This window comes from Ptychodera flava, chromosome 17 (assembly GCF_041260155.1).
Source record: "Ptychodera flava strain L36383 chromosome 17, AS_Pfla_20210202, whole genome shotgun sequence".
Taxonomy (NCBI): Eukaryota; Metazoa; Hemichordata; class Enteropneusta; family Ptychoderidae; genus Ptychodera; species Ptychodera flava.
In genome coordinates, this window is record NC_091944.1 from 12,204,244 (window position 1) to 12,225,488 (window position 21,245).

General features: G+C 36.6%; 1 protein-coding gene across 1 annotated transcript in view; it reads left to right on the forward strand.

The window, feature by feature from the left end:
- The first annotated feature begins 1,933 nt into the window (after window positions 1-1,933).
- LOC139115439 (serine protease inhibitor dipetalogastin-like) overlaps window positions 1,934-21,245 on the forward strand; it is a 45,773-nt gene continuing 26,461 nt past the window's right edge. The window contains exon 1 of the mRNA XM_070677548.1: window positions 1,934-2,018. The gene's annotated coding sequence lies outside the window, so the exon portion shown is untranslated. The remainder of the gene's footprint in view (window positions 2,019-21,245) is intronic.

Consider the following 21,245-nt stretch of genomic DNA (forward strand, 5'->3'; position numbering starts at 1 on the left):
ATAGTAATCTGTCTCAAGGCCTACATGTCAGATATATTTCGGTGTCGGTTTTCTGTTGTTTATCCTGTACAAACAATCCAGTCATTAGGTTCCTTCCTGTTAATGATATGAAAACGTTTAGTGTGTGTAAAAAAACATGCATACCAGGCATCGAAATGGCAAGTCTTGCCTGTAAGCCCTGTATGTTATCGTTAAGTACGCTTGCGTGTCGAACTGACCAGGCAAAATTAATCCATACTGTATGTGCAGCTAGTGTGTTCTTTTACCATGACAACAAGCCATGGAGAGGTGATATTAGTCTCACATGACTTCACACAAATGCATCTTGCCTCACAGGTACACATTTGCCCTCGGTCTACACTTTTGAGAGGGGCTTCCGCTCAATATGTCACATAGGTCAACTAGCATATGGCCGCCTTGAATAGTCTGAGTAGTGTGAAGGTGCAGTGTTCGTTACTTGTTAGGCTTCACAAGTCTCAATCGTCGCCATTTTGCCATTTTGTTTAATACTTGACATTCTTTAATATATGTACATGAAGTTGCACAACAGGGACTGCATGCTATGAAGTATCAAACATGGAAGCAAAGGCACTATAGTGATGACTTACATAAATGTGAATTTTTGAACTTCGTATAATGAAAATGTCCGATCGCTGCTTTACTTATTCATTTACATACTTATTAATTTGGGTTTATTTTTTGCGTGTTTTATTGGTCGGTTGGTTGGCTGATTCTTTCGCTCTTCAAAATCAACCCAGCCTCATATGGAAGTTTGTCTTTGTCAGCAAACGAACACGTGTCTCACAGTATACACTATGTCGAGATAGAGTTAACGTGTATACGTAATCCAAATCATTGATAGCTGAAACGAAAGGCGACTCTACTCAGACAAATAATGCCTAATGCATAGAATTTGAGGTCAGTTCGACGAAAAACTTGTTTTTCTGCCAACACTTGAAACTCTTATGACCTGTAACCTTTAGCCATTCAAAGCAAATTTTTGATACGTACATCAGTCAGCCCCGGCTGTCCTGAATTGCCCGAGTGTTGTGCAGGTGCACATGTCGTTGTTAACGGGAGCTTATAAGAGTAAATGGACGCCATATTGTTTAGCATTTTTCACTCTTTCAACGTAATTGTAAAACTGACTGCACTGTACTGCGCTGTAAATCTACGCCATTTTGCTCACATGTAGATTACTTACTTATAAGCCCGGGGATTAAGTTGAGCTGTTTTGACTGTCTTCACTACTGAGGTGACTGGGTGCCATATTGTGAGTTGGAATCTCATCTATAATCTACTGAATTTCCATTCCCTAACGTATTGCACAACATGGACTACATGATATGTATCGTTAAATATTGTATATATGGTGTTCAACGTCGTGTGGGGAAGGGACATGCCCATGTTCATACACACGTTTATATATTTATTGATTTATTTAAAATACGAAATTAGGGCTCATTCGGATCTAAAGATTTTAATAATTACTTATTTTTACTCATAATTCATTACAAGTGAGGAAACGATAGCTAAATATATCGAATCGTTTCAATTTGCTGACACAGAAAAAGTTCACTTGCACACCTAAGTACATGACTTTTTTTCTTTGCGTCTCTTGGTCATAGATTAGGTTAGGTATTTTGGTATGTAAGTACACTCCAGGATGTCTAAATGATAATTTAAACCATGTGGGGAATAAATGGTATCATCAGTGAATGGTTATACTATGCTTACAAAAAAAGGAGAAAATTGCAACATAAACACGCTATGTTCGTTTCCATAGTAACGATGCGAAGCAAAGGAAACATAGCAAATTTTTAAACTCGGATCCGGTCGATTGAACGCAGTTTAGGGGGTTAACTCACACGAAGGGTCATCTTTGACAACACTTGACCCAGAAAGGGTCAGTCGTCTGAGTTAGATCACCGAAGGGAAAATGCCTCTGAAAGGTTGACCACTTTGCGTTGACTAGAGGGACTGAGTTAACCAGGATAATCTTCTGAATACATTAACAGGTACGTTATCATTTTAATACTATGACTCGTCCCAAAATAGTTGCATATCTATAAGGCGATGTGGTGAAACTTAAGACGATTATGGCTTACGTTTGCTAATCGTCAACTTTGCAGGACAAGTGAGACGGGTGCTTATTTCTCAGATACTTTTCATGCAAAAGAAGTGTGCGGTTGAAATTACACCTTGATTACATTGTACATTGGGACATCGACTGCCCAGCAGGACGCATATTTGGATCTATCATTTTAAATTCTCGGATGGAAAAGTAGTGGGTTGGATCATTGATCATGTGTGATATTTACCACTCTTTAATTAATTGTCATATAATCACTATCCACGCCTTTCATTTCAAGGGAATTTCAAGTATCACACTGTATAAAAATTGGTTCTAATGACGGTTTTACTTTCGCTTGTATTCAAATTCAGTCTATTCTAAAGCAGGCTATTCGCAAACGTCGTCTGTTGCACTGTACTTTCAATATTCGTATGCCATGAAAATCTGCATATTTAATTACAGAAACATATTTTTGTATATTTATGACTGGCAGAGATGACTTTGAAAATTTTCGGCGAACAAACGAACATCTACTGCATTTTTAAAACCTTCTTTCCAGTTCACGTTGTACTTATAACTTCACGATCGGTTTACTTTCACTTTCCACTTTCTCACGTCATACAGTGACAACTTTGACACAAGTTAAATTTCTATGCAAAACATAATTGCTCCTGTACGTCCTTGGAAGAGCATTCCCTATTCAAAGCGTAAGAATATTCCAAAGACTGTAATTGCCATGTTTTCGTAGCAAAAGCGTAGCACTGTATGATAAATGTCTTTCTGATGAAAATACAATTGATAAAAGTATGTTGCGATAATTTTATGACTGTCATCAATATTATGCTCATGTTGGCTGACCATACTAATTAATCTCATGTATATGATGAATTAAGTTTCGATATACCCCGGCAGGGACTGCTACAAATAAGAAAAACGGTTGATTATAAGCCAGATTATAAAAGTGGCCGCGTGAAGCAACATGATTGCATTTTCCTTCTCACATTTACTAAATTATTAAACAATAATATTCTGTTTTGATAGTTGTATTCTTTCCAAGTGATCGCATTTTAGTGAAATCACAACATGATGTGCTCTGTGGGATAGGGTCATAGGTCATCCAACGATAACTGGTTTCATTCTGTGCTTTATATAAATAATTCCACGAGAGAACCTGGAAATTTTATTAAAGCCGCAATTTTCAATCCTAGGTTCTCGCATTAGTGAAGTTCTCCTCCCAGTCAAACGCTTGGCCAGTACTGTTTGATTTCTGTAACATTAATTACACAAACTGATCCCAACCTTTTGGCACGTTTTGCTAATCCTGCAAACAGAGTTTATACAAGCGTTTGATTGACGGTCGGTTCAAATCGCCAACGGTCATTGATTCCCCACCACCAACGCTCGAATTTCCTAAAACAATCGTTTTCGAGTCGCGTTAGAATTTGAATATAACCACAGAGTTCGATCGGCAGCAGCTGCGCGATGACCGCTTGGCAGTCTGTCTGCGTTTTTTGCGGCCGGAAAAAAGTGGCATTTCTGGAGCGTATGCCCGCGTGTTGCGGGAAGGGTAAAGGGAGGCTCCGCCTTTAGTAGGACCATGCAATGCGATGCGAACGAAACAACAAAATTTCTTCGAATTCATATAAAGCCAGGTACGCAATATGTAGGACATCGAAGTCCATTGCGCACTTCGATTCTGAATGGCTTTGCTTACATTGGCGATTCTCTTGATACACTGTTGCCAAATAAGTGACCACAGATAAGTCACTATATTCTTAAGACAAAATAAATCCCGCAGATAAGCCCCCATTTGCCACATTTGTGCGTTCAATAATTCCTTTAAATTTTAGAATTTATGATTCCACATATTATACGAAGAGTAAATGGTGAAGTAATGTCGATTTAATCTACAATGTTATCTCATCTGCTCTTCTTTTTATATTACACACTTGTTTTTATGAGTAATTTGCGATATTGCAACATTCAGCTATATGGCACCTAACACTTTTGAGAAATTTGCAAAATATAAAAATCCAATTATCCCAAATTAGTTCCAATCGTGTTGTAAGCAAAAGTTACCAGTCTATTGAGAAAACAATAAAATCTGTGTCAATTTACTTAGTGGTGTTAATTCTTTACACGCTCAACTGTGCATCTTGCACCTGCCCTTAAAATCTATGGTTAACATATTTTCACTTTCATTATTTTACCACGGATAGTTGATACAATAAAACGTTCATAACTTTATGATCTTTTTATTCTATTTAATGTGTCTGCGAAAACTAATTTTAAATCAAAAGCTCGTTTTGAGTATATAGCTGGCCCAGCTCTCCAAATTACTCACAATCTGGAGTTAGCTTGCATATACTGGTACAAATTCATCACAGGTTGAAGCGAAGTAAAAGTCAGTAATGTTTGCTTTGTATATAACAGCTTGTCACTTTCTGCCACGTGCAACAAGTGAAACTCTCATAAACAATAACCTTTAATCGTTAAGAACTGTTCTGTAGGTCAATCAGTCTGTGGCAGTCTGGACTTGTCTGAATAGTCATAAGTGCAGTAGATTTTGTGTAAGAGTGTCTTACAAGAGTAAATTGACGACATAGTGTTTGTTATTTTCCGTTCCTTCTGTGTAATAAACAACATAGAACGCACTCTATTCATTTTCTTACGTTACACATATCGCCTACAGACTCGGTTGAATATAGCAAAAAAACCCCTCAGTATCCGAGTTTAGCTTGAACGTAGCAGACATGACATGATCGCAACATGATCGCAACATTCCTCCTGTTTTTAAAAGCAAGTAGGCATGAACGTCATAGAAAGGTTTTTAACACGTATCCAGGCATACATATAGCAGGTATTAATAACAAATATACAAACATTAAGTTCTCTGTGTCATATTACAAGTGCATCTATCTCACATCCTATTGAGGGCACACGCATGCATACTACAGACTGCACACACCTTATTTCATGATGATTTTATATATAAAGTACAAATCCTGTAACAAGCACTACTATACCTGCTAATCCTTTGGAACGCAATCGATTTTGAACCTTATGGACAATAAAATTAAGGAATTTCAAATAAAGCTTATAATATATATTTTATATAATGTTAAGCAGTAAGTTTTTTTGTAAAGTCAAGGCTTATGTAACATTTCTTTATCAACTAGTATTTGGTATTTGGTTCTTGAAAGTTCTCAAAACGTTGAATATTTTTTTCAGAGAGTCTTCGTCAATAAACTCAAAAATGTAAGGTATGATCCCAGAATACACAGCGTGGAGGTGCGACGTGGAATCTTTTTATGGTGATCAATGACTGAAACGAAACGAAAGTAAAGTCTACTCAGTTATATAATGCGTACTTCGTAGAACTGTTTGTCAGTTGGAGGTAATGTTTGTATCCTGTTGCCATTTGAAACTCTCATGAAGTGTTACCATAGATACACTCAATAGAAATGTCTGGTATATGGGTCAATCCGTCCTATGCTGTCTGGACTTGTCTGGGTAGATTGCGGTCGCAGTTGTTGTTTTGTATAAGAGCTTTACAAGAGTATATCGACGCCATATTGTTTAATATTTTCCGTTCCTCCCGTGTGTGACTAAAAAACATTGGCAGCATAGTATTGGTCCGTGGACTGGAGGGGCCCACCGTGCACCTCCTCTCCCATAAACCTACTACATGGGTATTTTTTTTGTTCTTTGGGATCTGCTGAACTAGAAAAAAGATGTTAACATTGGATATTTTGGGATGCACTACCTGTCTGCACTGGTTTTTGATTTGTATGTACTGCAAAAAATGGCGAAAAATGGGTAGGAGTAGGGGTTAGGGGGTACTATATCCTCCCCTAAATTGAGTAAACTAGCATGAAATAGCACAAACCTTACATTTTTGAAAAGCTCAGATACTGTTCTTTTGAGGAACACCAACTTTAGCAAAATTGATTTGTGTTCATAGAATGGAAAACGAATCGAAAGTAAAGTCTACTCTGACATATAATGCGTACTTCGTAGAACTTTGTCAGTTGGAGGAAATGTTTGTATTCTGTTGCAATTTAAAACTCTCATGAAGTGTTACCATATATACACTAAATAGAAATGTCTGGTATATGGGTTAATCCGTCCTACGCTGTCTGGACTTGTCTGGGTAGATTGCGGTCGCAGTTGCTGTTGTGTATTAGAGCTTCACAAGAGTAAATCGACGCCATTTTGTGTAAAATTTTCTGTTCCTCCCATATGTAATTAAACAACATTGACGACACAGTATGTACTGTCAAACGTTTCATCTTTCTTCCTCTCTGTGCCGACTGATTAATATACGTTTCACGTCATTGCCTAATAATGGTCAGATTTGTTCCTTTTTAAAGATTTTAAGTTTTTCCAGCCTTGTTTGGGAAATGATTTGTACAGCCAAATTTCAATGACTGTCATTTAAAAGATTGTCTTTACACATATCAAGACATACACATGACAGGTATCAATAACAAATTTAATATTATTTTAAGTACCCTCTGTCACACTGAAAGTGCATCCACCTCACATCCTCACATCCTCTCGGAAGCACACATCTATACTACAGACTGCACACACCTTATTTCGTAATGATATGTCCCATATAAATTACCGATCCTGAAACAAGCACCAATATGCCTGCTATTCCTGTGGAGCGCAATCTGTTTTCAACCTTAATGACAATAAAAGTGAGGAATTGAATAATGCTCGTTATATCTATTAAATAATATTTAGCAGTTTTTATTTGAAAGTCAAAACTTACATAACAAGTATTTTATCCAATAGTATTTGGCATTTTATTCTTGAAAGTTCTCAAACCGTTTAATATTTTTGTCAGGCAGTCTTCGTCAATAAACTCAGAAACGTATGGTATGATCCCAGAATACACAGCGTAGAGATTCGACGTGGAATCTTTTTATGGTGATCAATGACTGAAACGAAACGAAAGTAAAGTCTACTCAGTTATATAATGCGTACTTCGTAGAACTGTTTGTCAGTTGGAGGAAATGTTTGTATTCTGTTGCCATTAGAAACTCTCATGAATTGTTACCATAGATACACTCAATACACTCAATAGAAATGTCTGGTGTATGGGTCAATCCGTCCTATGCTGTCTGGACTTGTCTGGGTAGATTGCGGTCGCAGTTGTTGTTGTGTATGAGGGCCTTTCAAAAGTAAATCGACGCCATGTTGTTTAATATTTTCCGTTTCTCCCATATGTAATTAAAAGACATTGACCGGACAGTATGAAATGTCAAACGTTGTATCTTTTTCTTCTCTGTGCCGACTGATGAATATCGTTTCACGTCATTGCTTAATAATGGTCAGAATTTGTTCCTTTTTAAGATTTAAAGTCTTCCCAGCCTTGTTTGGGAGACAATATTTCTACGCCTTCTCGCCATTGTCAGCATAGAGATTAAATGTCCATACATCTACAAATTCACCTATGACTGAAACGAAATAAAAGTCTGCTCCGACAAATAATGCAAACTTCGTAGACTTTACAAATGCAATATTAAGACCTTCCACGCCAGTCACAATCATTTAGATAAATTTAAGTTCAATAGAAATTCTTTAAGTTTCTGTAGAGTGCTTCTGGTAACATCTTACTTACTCCTTTGACTTTGTTTTGTCCGTAGAAATTCATTGATAGCTGAAACGAAATTTGTGTGTTATAATGTTTACTTCGTATAATTGATCCTCTTTTCCAGCCACCTCTACCAATTGAAACTCTCATAAACAGTAACCTTTTATCATTCAAAAGAAATGCCTGCTTGGTGTGTGGGTCGACTGGTCCGTGGCTGTCTTGACTTGTCTGAATAGTTATAGGCGCGGCGTATGTTGTGTATATGAAGGCCCTACAAGAGTAAATTGACGACATGTTGTTTGTTATGTTTCGTGCCTTGTGTAATAATTGAACTAAGAAGGCGACATATGCATTGTCATGTCGTCCTACAGACTTGATTGAATATAAAAGACAGAACTTAGCATTAAAATTTGCTTTGTGGAAGGCAGCAGACAAAATATGTTCTCCTTTTTTCCTTCCTATTTTGAAAAAGCAAGTTTGCATGAATGCCACATAAAATATTATGTTAATATGTATCATTACATACATATAGCAACTGTTAAAAAAAAAATTTGTATGTTCGCCCATTTCACATTTTGTCAAAAACACAAAAATCATACTACCAGACTGAACATATTTCATTTAATAATTAATTTCTATGTAAAAAAGCTCCTTTAGCAAGAATCAATATGCTTTTTATGCCTATGGTAAGCAATCAAATGTCTAATTGAATGAAAATTAAAATGTGCATCCATTTTACACAGCCTATACTAAGCACATATAACCATCCCAAAGGATAAGAGTATGCTCATGACATTTCTAATTGTCTTTGTTCTGTCTATAAGTTATCTTCACTATAATTAGCACCTGCATTCTTAATGTGTTTATAGAAGAGAATACAAAATCTGCTGAAATGATAGAAAGGGTGTGTATCCATTACGAATAGCCTGTTTCAAACACATGTATCCAATCATACACTAACATTTTGACATAGAAATGAAGAAACGTCAGTATGGCTGTACATGTAAGAGACGGGCTTGGTGCAATGGATGCACACCATCTGCCTTTCATTCGAGCAGACAATAAAATTTAGTCTGTATTTATAGGCACAGCAGACATATAAATCTTGTGTCATTCAGGTTTGTCCCGGCAGTTCTCGAAAATATTGTCTTCTATGACAAAGCAAATTAAATGTAGATGTTACTCATACAAATGCAGATAACAATGCAAGAAATGAGATGAGAAGTGGGATAAGGTTACGTCCTAATTATAATATAGTAATTTATGCAAAGAAATTAAGCAGAAAGTTAGTGTGGTCTGTTCATACGGATGTGTGTATAAAACAAGCACGGTGTCATAGATGTAATGCTTTCTACCATTCTAGTTGTGAATGCCTTGTTTCCATGCGCAGAGTTAGCGAATTGGCGCTTGTTATAAAGTGCATATTATAGGCAAAGAAATGTTTTGAGAAATAAGCTCTTTGTAGTTTGGTAATGTGGATGTTTGCGTACGGTAAGATATGGAAAGTTGACTCAAACAAACATGTTTTTTCTTCTTTTTTGCAGCTGGTATATTCTAGTCGTTACATATCTTCAATTGTTACTACTGCATGTGCAGATCGATAAATAATGAAAGGAAACTTATTATTAAATTACATATGTTTCATGTACGGATACATGAGGAGAAAATGTATGTGGGACAAGTGCTAACTTGCTTTTACGAGTTGGACTTGGGAAAAATACTCGCAAGTTTCATTTGCTAACTTCCGGGGCCATGATATTTTGGCTGATAAATTTTGTTTGCTGCCTTCAAGCTACTGTCATATAGTCCTGACTTGCAGAATATTGATTGATTTTTAGAATACCACAATATGATATTTTCCAATAGGCCTTATGCTTATTATATATATTCAATAATATTTAGCGCTTTGTTCATTGAAGTCAAGGCTTATAAACTGTCTTTATCTAATGATATTTGGTGCTTTGTTCTGGAAAGTTCTCAAAACGTTTCATATTTTTTTAGTGTCAGATTGTCTTCGTCAATAAAGTGATATGATCCCAGCATACATAGCGTAGTCTCAACAACAGTGACCGATGACCGAAACGAAAGTAAAATCTACTCAGATATATAATGCGTACTTCGTAGAACTGTATTTCACTTCGAGGAAATGTTTTTCTGTTGCCACTTGAAATTCCCATGACCTTTCACCCAGAAAATCATTCAATAGAAATGTCTGGTATGGTAGTCAATCAGTCCTACATGTATGCTGTCTTGACTTGTCTGGGTAGAGTGCAACCGCACAAATCGATGTGTATTAGGGCCCTCGGGAGTAAATCGAGGCCATATTGTTTAATATTTCCCTTCATTTTGTAGTATCAAAGTTTGATCTTCTACCCTTCTGTGCCGATTTACAAATATCAGTTGATTTTTGGCATATCGTTATTTCGATAGTTCATGCCAATGATCTATCTTTAAGCAGATTTTATGTTCTGTTCTATCTATCTTTGCAATCTCAACAATAGCGACCGATGACTGAAACGAAAGTAAAGTCTAAACAGATTATGCGTACTTCGTAGAAGTGTTTGTCAGTTCGAAGAAATGTTTTTTGTTGCCACTGAAAATTCCCATGACCTTTAACCTTAAAAATAATTCAATAGAAATGTATGCTGGTAGTCAATCAGTCCTACATGTATGCTGTATTGACTTGTCTGGGTAGATTGCAACCGCACAAATCGATAAGTATGAGGGCCCTCTAAAGTAAATCGAGGCCATATTTTTCAATATTTCCGTTCAGTAAGCTTATGTTCTATCAAAAGTTTGATCTTTTACCCTTCTGTGCCGACTGACAAATATCAGTTGATTTTCGGCATATCGTTATTTCAATAGTTCAGTTAAATTATTCTTATTTTATGGCATTGTTCAAATATGTTAAGCATTTTTTTATCTAGTGAATTTTGATATGCACTATTTCTTTGACACAGTTTTTGAACATATTATGTCGTATTGATATAAATGTTTTTTCCATATGTTTTGTGAATGAATGTGGGACCATGAGGGCGCAAATAGCGATTCTCCTTTCATCGGCATAAGGGTCTGTCTTCTCGGGTCGTCTCGTCTCGGGCCTGGTTTTCCTGTAAGCCTCAAATTCACGACTGACTGAAACGAAAGTAAAGTATGCTCCGACAAATAATGGCGACTTCGTACAATTAGACATTAGTTCGAGGAAATGTTTGTCAACCGTCGCCGATTGAAACTCCAAATGACCTTTAACTGTTAGCTACTACACATAAATGTCTCGTAACCTTTAATCAGACAATGTAAATGTCTTGAATTAGGGTGAACCTATGAAAGCCTGTCTTGACTTGTTCGAGTATTTGACAGGGGAGGCGGCCGTCGTGTAAAGGGGCCCGACAAGCTTAGGATTAACTCGACACCAGATTTTTTTTCTTTTTCTGTTTAATTACATAACATAAACAACACAGTATGTATTGTTAAACAGTGCTCCTCTTGCGTAACAATGTAACCTGATACAAATGTCTTTGGCTTTTGTAATATTGCATTTTGCTTAGTGTTCATTCAATACCCAGTGTATGTATGAATTCAATAATATTTAGCAAATTATTCTTAAAATATCATAATTAAAATATATATGGCCGTGTTTGAGGGTTAACTCTTTGTCAATAACGGACATTTCGGCATATGCATCATAGAGAGTTGTCGTGCGTACTAATCCAAAGTCGAGAATTGCTAAAACGAAAGTAAAGTCGAGACACGTACTTAGTAGAATTGCTGCTCAGTACGAGGGAATGTTTGTTTTCTTTCATCACGTGAAACTCTCATGATCTGTAGCGTACACTTACCTAATGTAAACATCCTGTAAGCATTAATCATCCGATAGAACTGTTTGGTATATAGGTCAATCAGACTGTGGCGCTCGTGCTTGTCTGAGTAGTTCCAAGGCACAGTGGTTGTTGTGCATGAAGGCCTTATAAGATTAAATCGACGCCATTTTGTTTGATATTTTTCGCGAGTTTCAATGTGACTACAGAAAAAAGTTATAAACGTCTCAATATGTACTGTTAAACGTTGCATCTATCACCCAGCAGTGCGAACTGGTAAAACTTTTAGCATATTACAGTAAAGGTTTCCGGTGAATGCTTGTTTTCCTTTTTATTCAATAAAACATTTAGGGTTTCGGTTCTTAAAGATGTTTTAAGTCGTCCTTGGCTTTTATTGGAGATTGTCTTTGTCCATGAACAGACTATGTCATTTTCTCAGCATATTATTATTATTATTATTATTATTATTATTATAGACTTTATATCGGACTCATTGTCCATATAACAACAAAAGAAAATCTGGTGATAAATATACATCATAGATGTTACCCTTCATACTTAACCACAGTAAAAATGGCTGAAACGAAAGTACAGTCCGCTCAGACAAATAATATGTAGACTTCGTAGAATTACACGACACTTCGAGGAAATGTTTGTTGTCTGTCTCCAAATGAAACTCCAAATTACTTTTAACTGACATAGTTAATACATACACAGTGGTTTGTTTTAACCCGTTGGCATAAGGCGAACTAAACAAACTGTCTGAATTGAGGTGTTGCCAACACTGTCAGGGATAATTATCAACTAAGCGGTAATACTAGTCGATCCCAGAGAAATCAACTCTGCTAAAGTTGAAACATTGTATTGCAAATCAGATGTAGTCAAAACGAATACACTTGAAAGTAAGGCCAAAGTAATTAAATTATTTGTTTTGCGTCCACCCTAAATGGGAAAAGGTACGCGTCTAAGCGGCTGAAAAACACACACAAGAAAATTAACACAATGTAGTTTGATTGCAGCAGATAAAGAATTGTAACAAAATTTTAGTTCAGAAAAGCTAAGTGGTCATGTCCTAAAATTTCCTGTTCAAATACACTGTGTGTGTTTTTCATGAAAACCTTAAAAACCTAAGCGGGTAGGGACGCAAAAGAAAGAATTTAATTACTTTGGCCTAAGTGATATGTCTTGTACAATTAGCCGGCTGTACGTAGACGTGCGTGGTGGCTGTGTTTTGACTACGTCTGACCTCCTGCAAGACAATGTTTCAACTCTCGCAGAGTTTATTTCTTTGTAAGTGACTGATATAAAAACTAACTGATTGTTACGCTTAACAGTGTTGACGACACCTCAATTTACAATAAGTCTGGTTCGGCTTTTGCCAACGGGTCAACGTAATCTACTGTTAGATGTCTCGTAAGCTCTAACCATTTAGTGTGAATGTCTTGTATCTAGGTCAGCCTATAAAATTCTGCCTCGACTTGTCCGAGTATTTTGCATCAAAGCGGTCGTTGTGTAAAGAGGTCTTACAAGATTACACCGACGCCAGATTGTTTGATGTTGTTCTTTTTCTATTCAATTACACAACATAGACAACACAGTGTGCATTGTTAAAAAGTACACCTAGTGCCACTGATACGAATGCCTTTGGCTCTTATAATATTGCATTTTGATTAGTGTTCATTCCATACCTGGTGTATGTATGAATTCAATAATATTTAGCAAATTACTCTTAAAATATCATTATTAAAATATACATGGCCTTTTTAAGGGGTTAACTCTTTGTCAATAAACGGACATCTCGGCATATGCACCATAGAGAGTTGTCGTGCGTACTAATCCAAAGTCGAGAATTGCTAAAACGAAAGTAAAGTCGAGACATGTACTTGAGCAGAATTGCTGCTCAGTACGAGGGAATGTTTGTTTTCTTTCATCACGTGAAACTCTCATGATCTGTAGCGTACACTTACCTAATGTAAACATCCTGTAAGCATTCATCCGATAGAACTGTTTGGTATATAGGTCAATCAGACTGTGGCGCTCGTGCTTGTCTGAGTAGTTCCAAGCACAGTGGTTGTTGTGCATGAAGGCCTTACAAGATTAAATCGACGCCATTTTGTTCGATATTTTTCGCGAGTTTCAATGTAACTACAAAAAAAGTTATAAACGTCACAATATGTACTGTTAAACGTTGCATCTATCACCCAGCAGTGCGAACTGGTAAAACTTTTAGCATATTACAGTAAAGGTTTCCGGTGAATGCTTGTTTTCCTTTTTATTCAATAAAACATTTAGGGTTTGGGTTCTTAAAGATGTTTTAAGTCGTCCTTGGCTTGTATTGGAGATTGCCTTTGTCCATGAACAGACTATGTCATTTTCTCAGCATATACATCATAGATGTTACCCTTCATACTTAACCACAGTTAAAAATGGCTGAAACGAAAGTACAGTCCGCTCAGACAAATAATATGTAGACTTCGTAGAATTACACGACACTTCGAGGAAATGTTTGTTGTCTGTCTCCAAATGAAACTCCAAATTACTTTTAACTGACATAGTTAATACATACACAGTGGTTTGTTTTAACCCGTTGGCATAAGGCGAACTAGACAAACTGTCTGAATTGAGGTGTTGCCAACACTGTCAGGGATAATTATCAACTAAGCGGTAATACCAGTCGATCCCAGAGAAATCAACTCTGCTAAAGTTGAAACATTGTATTGCAAATCAGATGTAGTCAAAACGAATACAACTGAAAGTAAGTGATAGGTCTTGTACAGTTAGCCAGCTGTACGTAGACGTGCGTGGTGGTGCTGTTTTGACTACGTCTGACTTCCCGCAAGACAATGTTTCAACTCTCGCAGAGTTGATTTCTTTGAAAGTGACTGATGATACAACTAACTGATTGTTACGCCTGACAATGTTGACAACACCTCAATTAACAATCAACCGATGTCTCGTAAGCTCTAACCATTTAGTGTGAATGTCTTGTATCTAGGTCAGCCTAGAAAATTCTGCCTTGTCCGAGTATTTTACATCAAATTGGTCGTTGTGTAAAGAGATCTTACAAGATTACATCGACGCCAGATTGTTTGATGTTGTGTTTTTCTGTTCAAGTACACAACATAGACAACACAGTATGCATTGTTAATAAGTGCACCTATTGCATAATAGTGCCACTGATACGAATGCCTTTGGCTTTTGTATTATCGCATTTCGATTAGTGTTCAGTCCATACAGTGTATGTATAAATTCAATAATATTTGGCAATTGGTTCTTAAAATGTTATCACGAAAATCTCCCTAGCCTGTTTGGGAGTTTAATATTTGTCAATAAACAAGCATATCTGTATATGCAGCATACAGAGTGGTCGTGCTCACTAATCCAAAGTAGAGATTTGCTAAAACGAAAGTCGAGACAGACTACTAATATGTTCTTCGTAGAATTGTTGATCAGTTTGAGGAAATGTTTGTTTTTTTATCGCGTGAAACTCTCATGATCTGTAGCCTATGGTTAGTTAATGTAAATGTCCTGTAAACATTAATGACTCCATAGAACTGTTTGGTATAAAGGTCAATCAGACCGTGGCAGTCTTGCCCGTCAGAGTGGTTCACAGGCGGCGCAGTAGTTGTTGTGTATGGAGGCCTTACAAGAATAACTCGACGCCATATTGTTTGTTATTTTTTGGGTGTTTTATATGAAAATACACAAAAAAACTATAAATGGCACAATATTTGTTGTCAAACGTTGCCTATTTCCCATCAGTCCAACTCGTAAAACTTTTAGCATATCACCCTTTTAGAAAGTTTCCGATAAATGTTGGTTTCATTTTTTAATCTATAATATTTAGCGTTTGGTTCCGTCTTCCATCACTTGAATTGGATTTTGTCTTTGTCAATGAACAGACAATGTCATCTTCTCAGCATATACGTCTTATAGAGTTTGCCTTCACACTGAACCAGAGTCGACCAGATATGAACTGAAAATGCTCACGTGTTTCATTATTATTGCAGTTATGTGTAAATTTCAACCTTTGGCACATGTTTGCAACTTCATTGAAAGTATTATGATCAACATAATGAACAATATTCACCGCCGATTAATTCTAAAAGATCATGAAGTATACAAATACGTAATTAGCTAGAATAAAAATACCTTCTTTGACTGCTGTCATTGTACCACCACTTTATATAGCAAGTGTAATTACCTTTAGCCAAGTCCTTCAAGCCATATATGCCAAACTGTGAAAGCTCATTAGATATGCAAATTATAAATTAGCTGACATGAAAATGTGAAATGACTTTCAATATTGTTTTAACCTGACATAATCATCAATGTACACAGCATATTTTGCCAACTTTGATCAAGTAAATCCCAGTATATATCCCTAATTAGAAAAGATCATTGAAAATGCAAATTAGGAATTGGCTGAAGGAAAAATGCTTAATGTTGTATCATAGTATCTTTAATGTATATAGCAAATTTCATCAACTTTGGTCCAGTCAATTCAGATATATATCCCTAATAAGCAAAGTTCATAAAATATGTAAATTAGGAATTGGCTGAAGGAAAAATGCTTTATGATTTTCAATAATGTTGTATCATAGTATCTCCAATATATGTAGCAAGTTTTGTCAACTTTGGTCAAGTCAATTCAGATAATATGTATCCCTAATTAGGAAAGTTCATTAAATATGCAAATTAGGAATTGGCTGAAGAGAAAATGCTTAATGACTTTCAATAATATTGTATTATAGTGTTTTTAATGTACATAGCAAGTTTCATCAATTTTGATCAAGTCAATTCAGATATATATCCCTAATTATGAAAATTCATTTAATATGCAAATTAGGAATTGGCCGAAGTAAAATTATCTTTTGACTTTCAATAATGTTATATCACAGTATCTTTGATGTATACAGCAAGTTTCAACCACTACAATCAAGTTAATTCAGATATATATCCCTAATTAGAAAAGTTCATTAAATATGCAAATTCTGAATTGGCTGAAAAAAAACTGTTAAATGACTTATTGGCTGAAAAAAAATGACTTTCAATAATGTTGTATCATAGTGTCTTTAATGTATATAGCAAGTTTCATAAATTTTGGTCCAGTCACTTCAGATATATATCCCTAATTAGCAAAGTTCATCAATATGTAAATTAGGAATTGGCTGAAGTAAAAATGCTTAATGATTTTCAATAATGTTGTATCATAATATCGCCAATACATGTAGCAAGTTTTGTCAACTTTGGTCAAGTCAATTCAGATATATATCCCTAATTAGGAAAGTTCATTAAATATGCAAATTAGAAATTGGCTGAAGAGAAAATGCTAAATGACTTTCAATAATATTGTATCATAGTATCTTCAATACATGTAGCAAGTTTGGTCAATTTTGATCGTGTCAAATCAGACATATATCCCTAATTAGGAAAGTTCATTAAATATGCAAATAAGCAACTGTCTTTCATGTCACCCCTTAATGGTTCCCACTGCTGATATATCTTGGTGTGATCAACATTTGTAGCAAATCTCATCAAATTGTGTGCAGTTGTTTTTTTATGTATATCCGTTTTTTCTAAAATCATTAATTATGCAAATTAGCAAAAAGTATGCAAGCCACACCCACCAAAAACTAATCAGTTCTTGCCATTTGCTAACTGAATCTATGTACTAGATGTGATTCTGATCTGATGAGCCGTTTTTGAGATATCGGACCAACAGACAGACAGACAGACAGACAGACAGACAGACAGACATCGCTGCGACATATGCTCACGTGTGTGAACACGTGAGCAAAAAATGGCTGAAACGAAAGTACAGTCTACTCGGACACATGATAAGTAGACTTCGTAGAATTACACGTCACTTCGAGGAAATGTTTGTTTTCCTGCCAAATGACCTCTAACCTTTAGTCACCCAATATTAATGTCCTGTGACCTTTAACCATTCACTATTAATAGAAATGTCTGATACGTAGGTCAACAAGTCCGTTGCTGTTTCTACTTGTCTGAGTAGTGAACAGGCGCAGAAAACGCTGTGTGTGAAGGCCTTAAAAGCGTAAAGCGACGCCGTATTTATTTCGTTTTCCTCTATGTAATTATAGATCATTGTCAAACTATACCTCTTGCCAAATTGTGCGAACAAAAAAAACTGTCGTTGACTTTTGGTATATCACAGTTTCAAAAGTTTCAAATCAATGCTTTTTATGTCTTCATTACATAATGTTAGTTGTATTTTCTATCCACAATTGCGCTAAATCCCCTACAGTGTTGACTGACGGGGAAATATACACTAAATATATTATGCTTTTTATCTACGTACTTGAAAGCACATACAGCGCTCATGCAGATGTATGTTTTACTTACAACTTTCTACTATCAGGAAAGGACGACAAATCATGCTCAAAATATTGAATCGTTTCATTTTACTGACAGAAAAACACCTCATAAACCAAACCCGACATTTATCAAAGCGAAAGCAGACGTGTTATATCATACATCACAAATGAAATACGCTAAAGCGAATTGTACTATCACATAAGTTCGACGAAAGAATTATGATCGTGTGCACTGCTTTCTGCTTTGTAAAATTCCCTTCACTTTCATTTCTTCATAAGAATTAGGTTTCATTCCTCTTAAATAATAGTAATTTAAATACAACTCAGACATGCATGACTCATACTATGCTCTAATGGGTCATAGGTTAGGTCAGTTGGTGTGCGGACATGCAAAACTTTGTTAACAATGTTGATATTGCAATTAAGGCCATGTGGGGGATAGAAGGTATCATCAGCAAGAGATAACACTATGCTTAGACAAAGTGAAAGAAAAGCTGCACAAAGTAACATATGCTTGTTCGTTTGTTTGCATTGTGACAATGCCCAGCAAGCAACACAGGGCACATTCAGGTCAAGCAAGCACTGCATAATTTAGAGACTTAGGGACCGTTCAGTTTTTATGGCCGGGGGGCCGGCAAAATCCAGGGGGGGGTCATCGTAATTTTGGAATCCGCAAAGGGGGGGTCACCGCTTTTTCACCGGTAGGAAAGGGGAGGGTCACCACATTTTCAAAAACATAATACCAACAATAAAGTTCACTTTATGCCATGGCCATGATCAACCCTCTTTACCGGCAGGCCGCCTTCAGCAGCCCACTACAATAAATATACATTATGTATTATCCATGACCCTCTTAACGGACACACGCCTTTGGCGACCCACTCCAATTAGGTTTACTTCATGCGATGGCCATGATCGACCCTGTTTACCGGCAGGCCGCCTGCCTGCGGCGGCCCACTACAATAAATTGACTTTATGTAATACCCCATGGCAATCTTAATGGCCGCACGCCTTCAGCAGCCCTGTCCAGTAAAGTTTACTTTATGCAATAGCCATGATCGACCCTCTTTACCGGCGGGCCACCTTTAGTGCCCACTAGAAAAAGTTGACTTTACGTAATGGCCCATGACTCTCTTAACCGAGGGCTGTCTTTGGCGAACCACTCCAATAAAGTTTACTTTATACAATGTCCATGGACATAAGTTGTCTATGGAAATGAAGTTAAAAATTGCCTTACAGTCGTCCTAATTAACAGACGTTTCAATGGATGTGGCTGAGAAGTTTGTGCACTGGCATCTCTGCTACACGAATAAAGTGCGCCGCGTACCGTAGTTCAAATCCAAACCATGCGGGTAAATTTGACATATGGGTTTTGGTTATTTTTCAGCGGGGGGTCATCAAATTTTTTCGTCTGACAAAGGGGGGGTCATCTTTTTTTCACGAAAAATGCAGAGGGTCTATATTTTTTTGAACACCGGCGACAAGATTTTGCCGCCCCCCCCCCCAGGCCGTAAAAACTGAACGCTCCCTTAGCTTACAAAATGGACATCCTTGACAGCTCTGCGACCCGTAAGTAGGTCAGTCGTCTGGTGTGGGTCACCATAGGAGGAGATCATGTACTACGGAACAAGTGCCCCTAAAGGGCCGACCATTTTGCATTAAAGAAAGACTAACAGCACTAGAACACCTACGGTATCACTGAAAGACACAGAGACACTGATCCTTGCGTTAGACAATATTACGTCCATGAGTCAATGTGGTAATTTTTTATGACTGCAACTTTATGTTCGCTATTTGTCAACTTCAAGCAGGCTTAGATCGCAAAGATAAAACATGCTGACAGTATTGCGTTTTTAAAGGAAAATACAGACTAAGATTGCTTGCACAGTGATTACTGAAATGAATGTATAACACATTAATAAGTATGCCGAACAACGATGCTTTGTGGAGCCGTAGGTCGGTTCGACAAAATCATTAAGTGTATAACCTTTGCTGTCTTCTACAAGCAATACCGTTGACCTTCAAGATGAAATGTGTACAGAGGCTGCTAAAATTAAATGACGCTATTTTCTAGCAGTTAATGCAATTTTCAGGTCATCATAGCAGTAGTTTAAAATGTGAACTACTAAACAGGAAACATAATTTGAATGTCATTTATCATTACCCGTATATCCTATGAAAGTGTTTTTTAGATATTTTGTAACATGTAAGACAGACGTAGATTGAATACTTGTTATCTCCAGAATATATATCGCTGAAATGAAAGTATGTCGTAATAATTATGCCTCTGAGATAAACACACTTCGTAGAACTGCAAGTTACGTCAAAGAAATGAGTTTTTGTCATCTTGCAGTATTCTGTTTACAGTAAAAGTAGCCTTTACCCTCGTCTTACGTAAACCAAATTATTTGGATGTATGGTGACTGGTAGTTTGCTATCTTTGCGACATCTGATTCAGTTGTCTACCGGTCGCGCAGTGACCGTTTGTGCAATTCGTTTTGAAAGATTACCTAGTTTGTGGCCGCCATATTGTTTATCTTTTGGTGTAAATATGTTGAGGGACGGCGAAGCCTCCATTGTCTGAAGCTGAACACATTGTCAGTAATGAGCCAATATATGCTGGTTGGCAGAAGAGAATCGAAAATGTTGATGGTTACAATTCTATAGGAATGAAATGACTAAATAAGTCTTCACGGTCATTGCCCACAATATTTCATAATTCTGCAATCTACAATGGTCCACACTCTGAAGGACTTGTTGGCATTATCAATGACTACTCCTGAATTGAAAGGGTATTGTCATATCATAACAGCTTTAGTGTACCATTCACAGTGTTAAAAAGCAATCTATTGAGTCGGGTGAACCCAGTTAAGAAATTGTAAATTACAGTTAAATTTTGTAAACTCATAACATGTCTTCGATATAGATTATATAAAGTTCGAATATTAAGTCTGACAAGAATAAAGTCAAATGAAGTTTATGAGAGATATATCATATAATGTAATGAGTGGTGCCCCAATTGATATTGATTTGCTTTACCATGTTGAATGCCAAACAGTCTAGTCTGTGACCGAAAACGAAACTCTGTACATAATATGATAATGTCAATCCAGTCTGAGGTGCAAATAGAATCCACTTTGCCAAAGATTGTCTATACTCAGAGGAAGAACAGTTACTGAAATCGAATGATGTACTCCGCGTTGAAATTGCAGTCCGCAAGAATATGCAGTAGGGTTCACGATGTGACCTATCTTATCATCAGTGTTGGCAGGTAAACGACGGCGAAATAAATTATTTATCCTGCAATTAAGGCAGAGACTGCTTGCACTCGGCAGTTACTGAAATGAAAGTATTGCGCGGAATATTTGCTTCGAAAACAACTATATTTCGTAGAAAAACATGTTGGT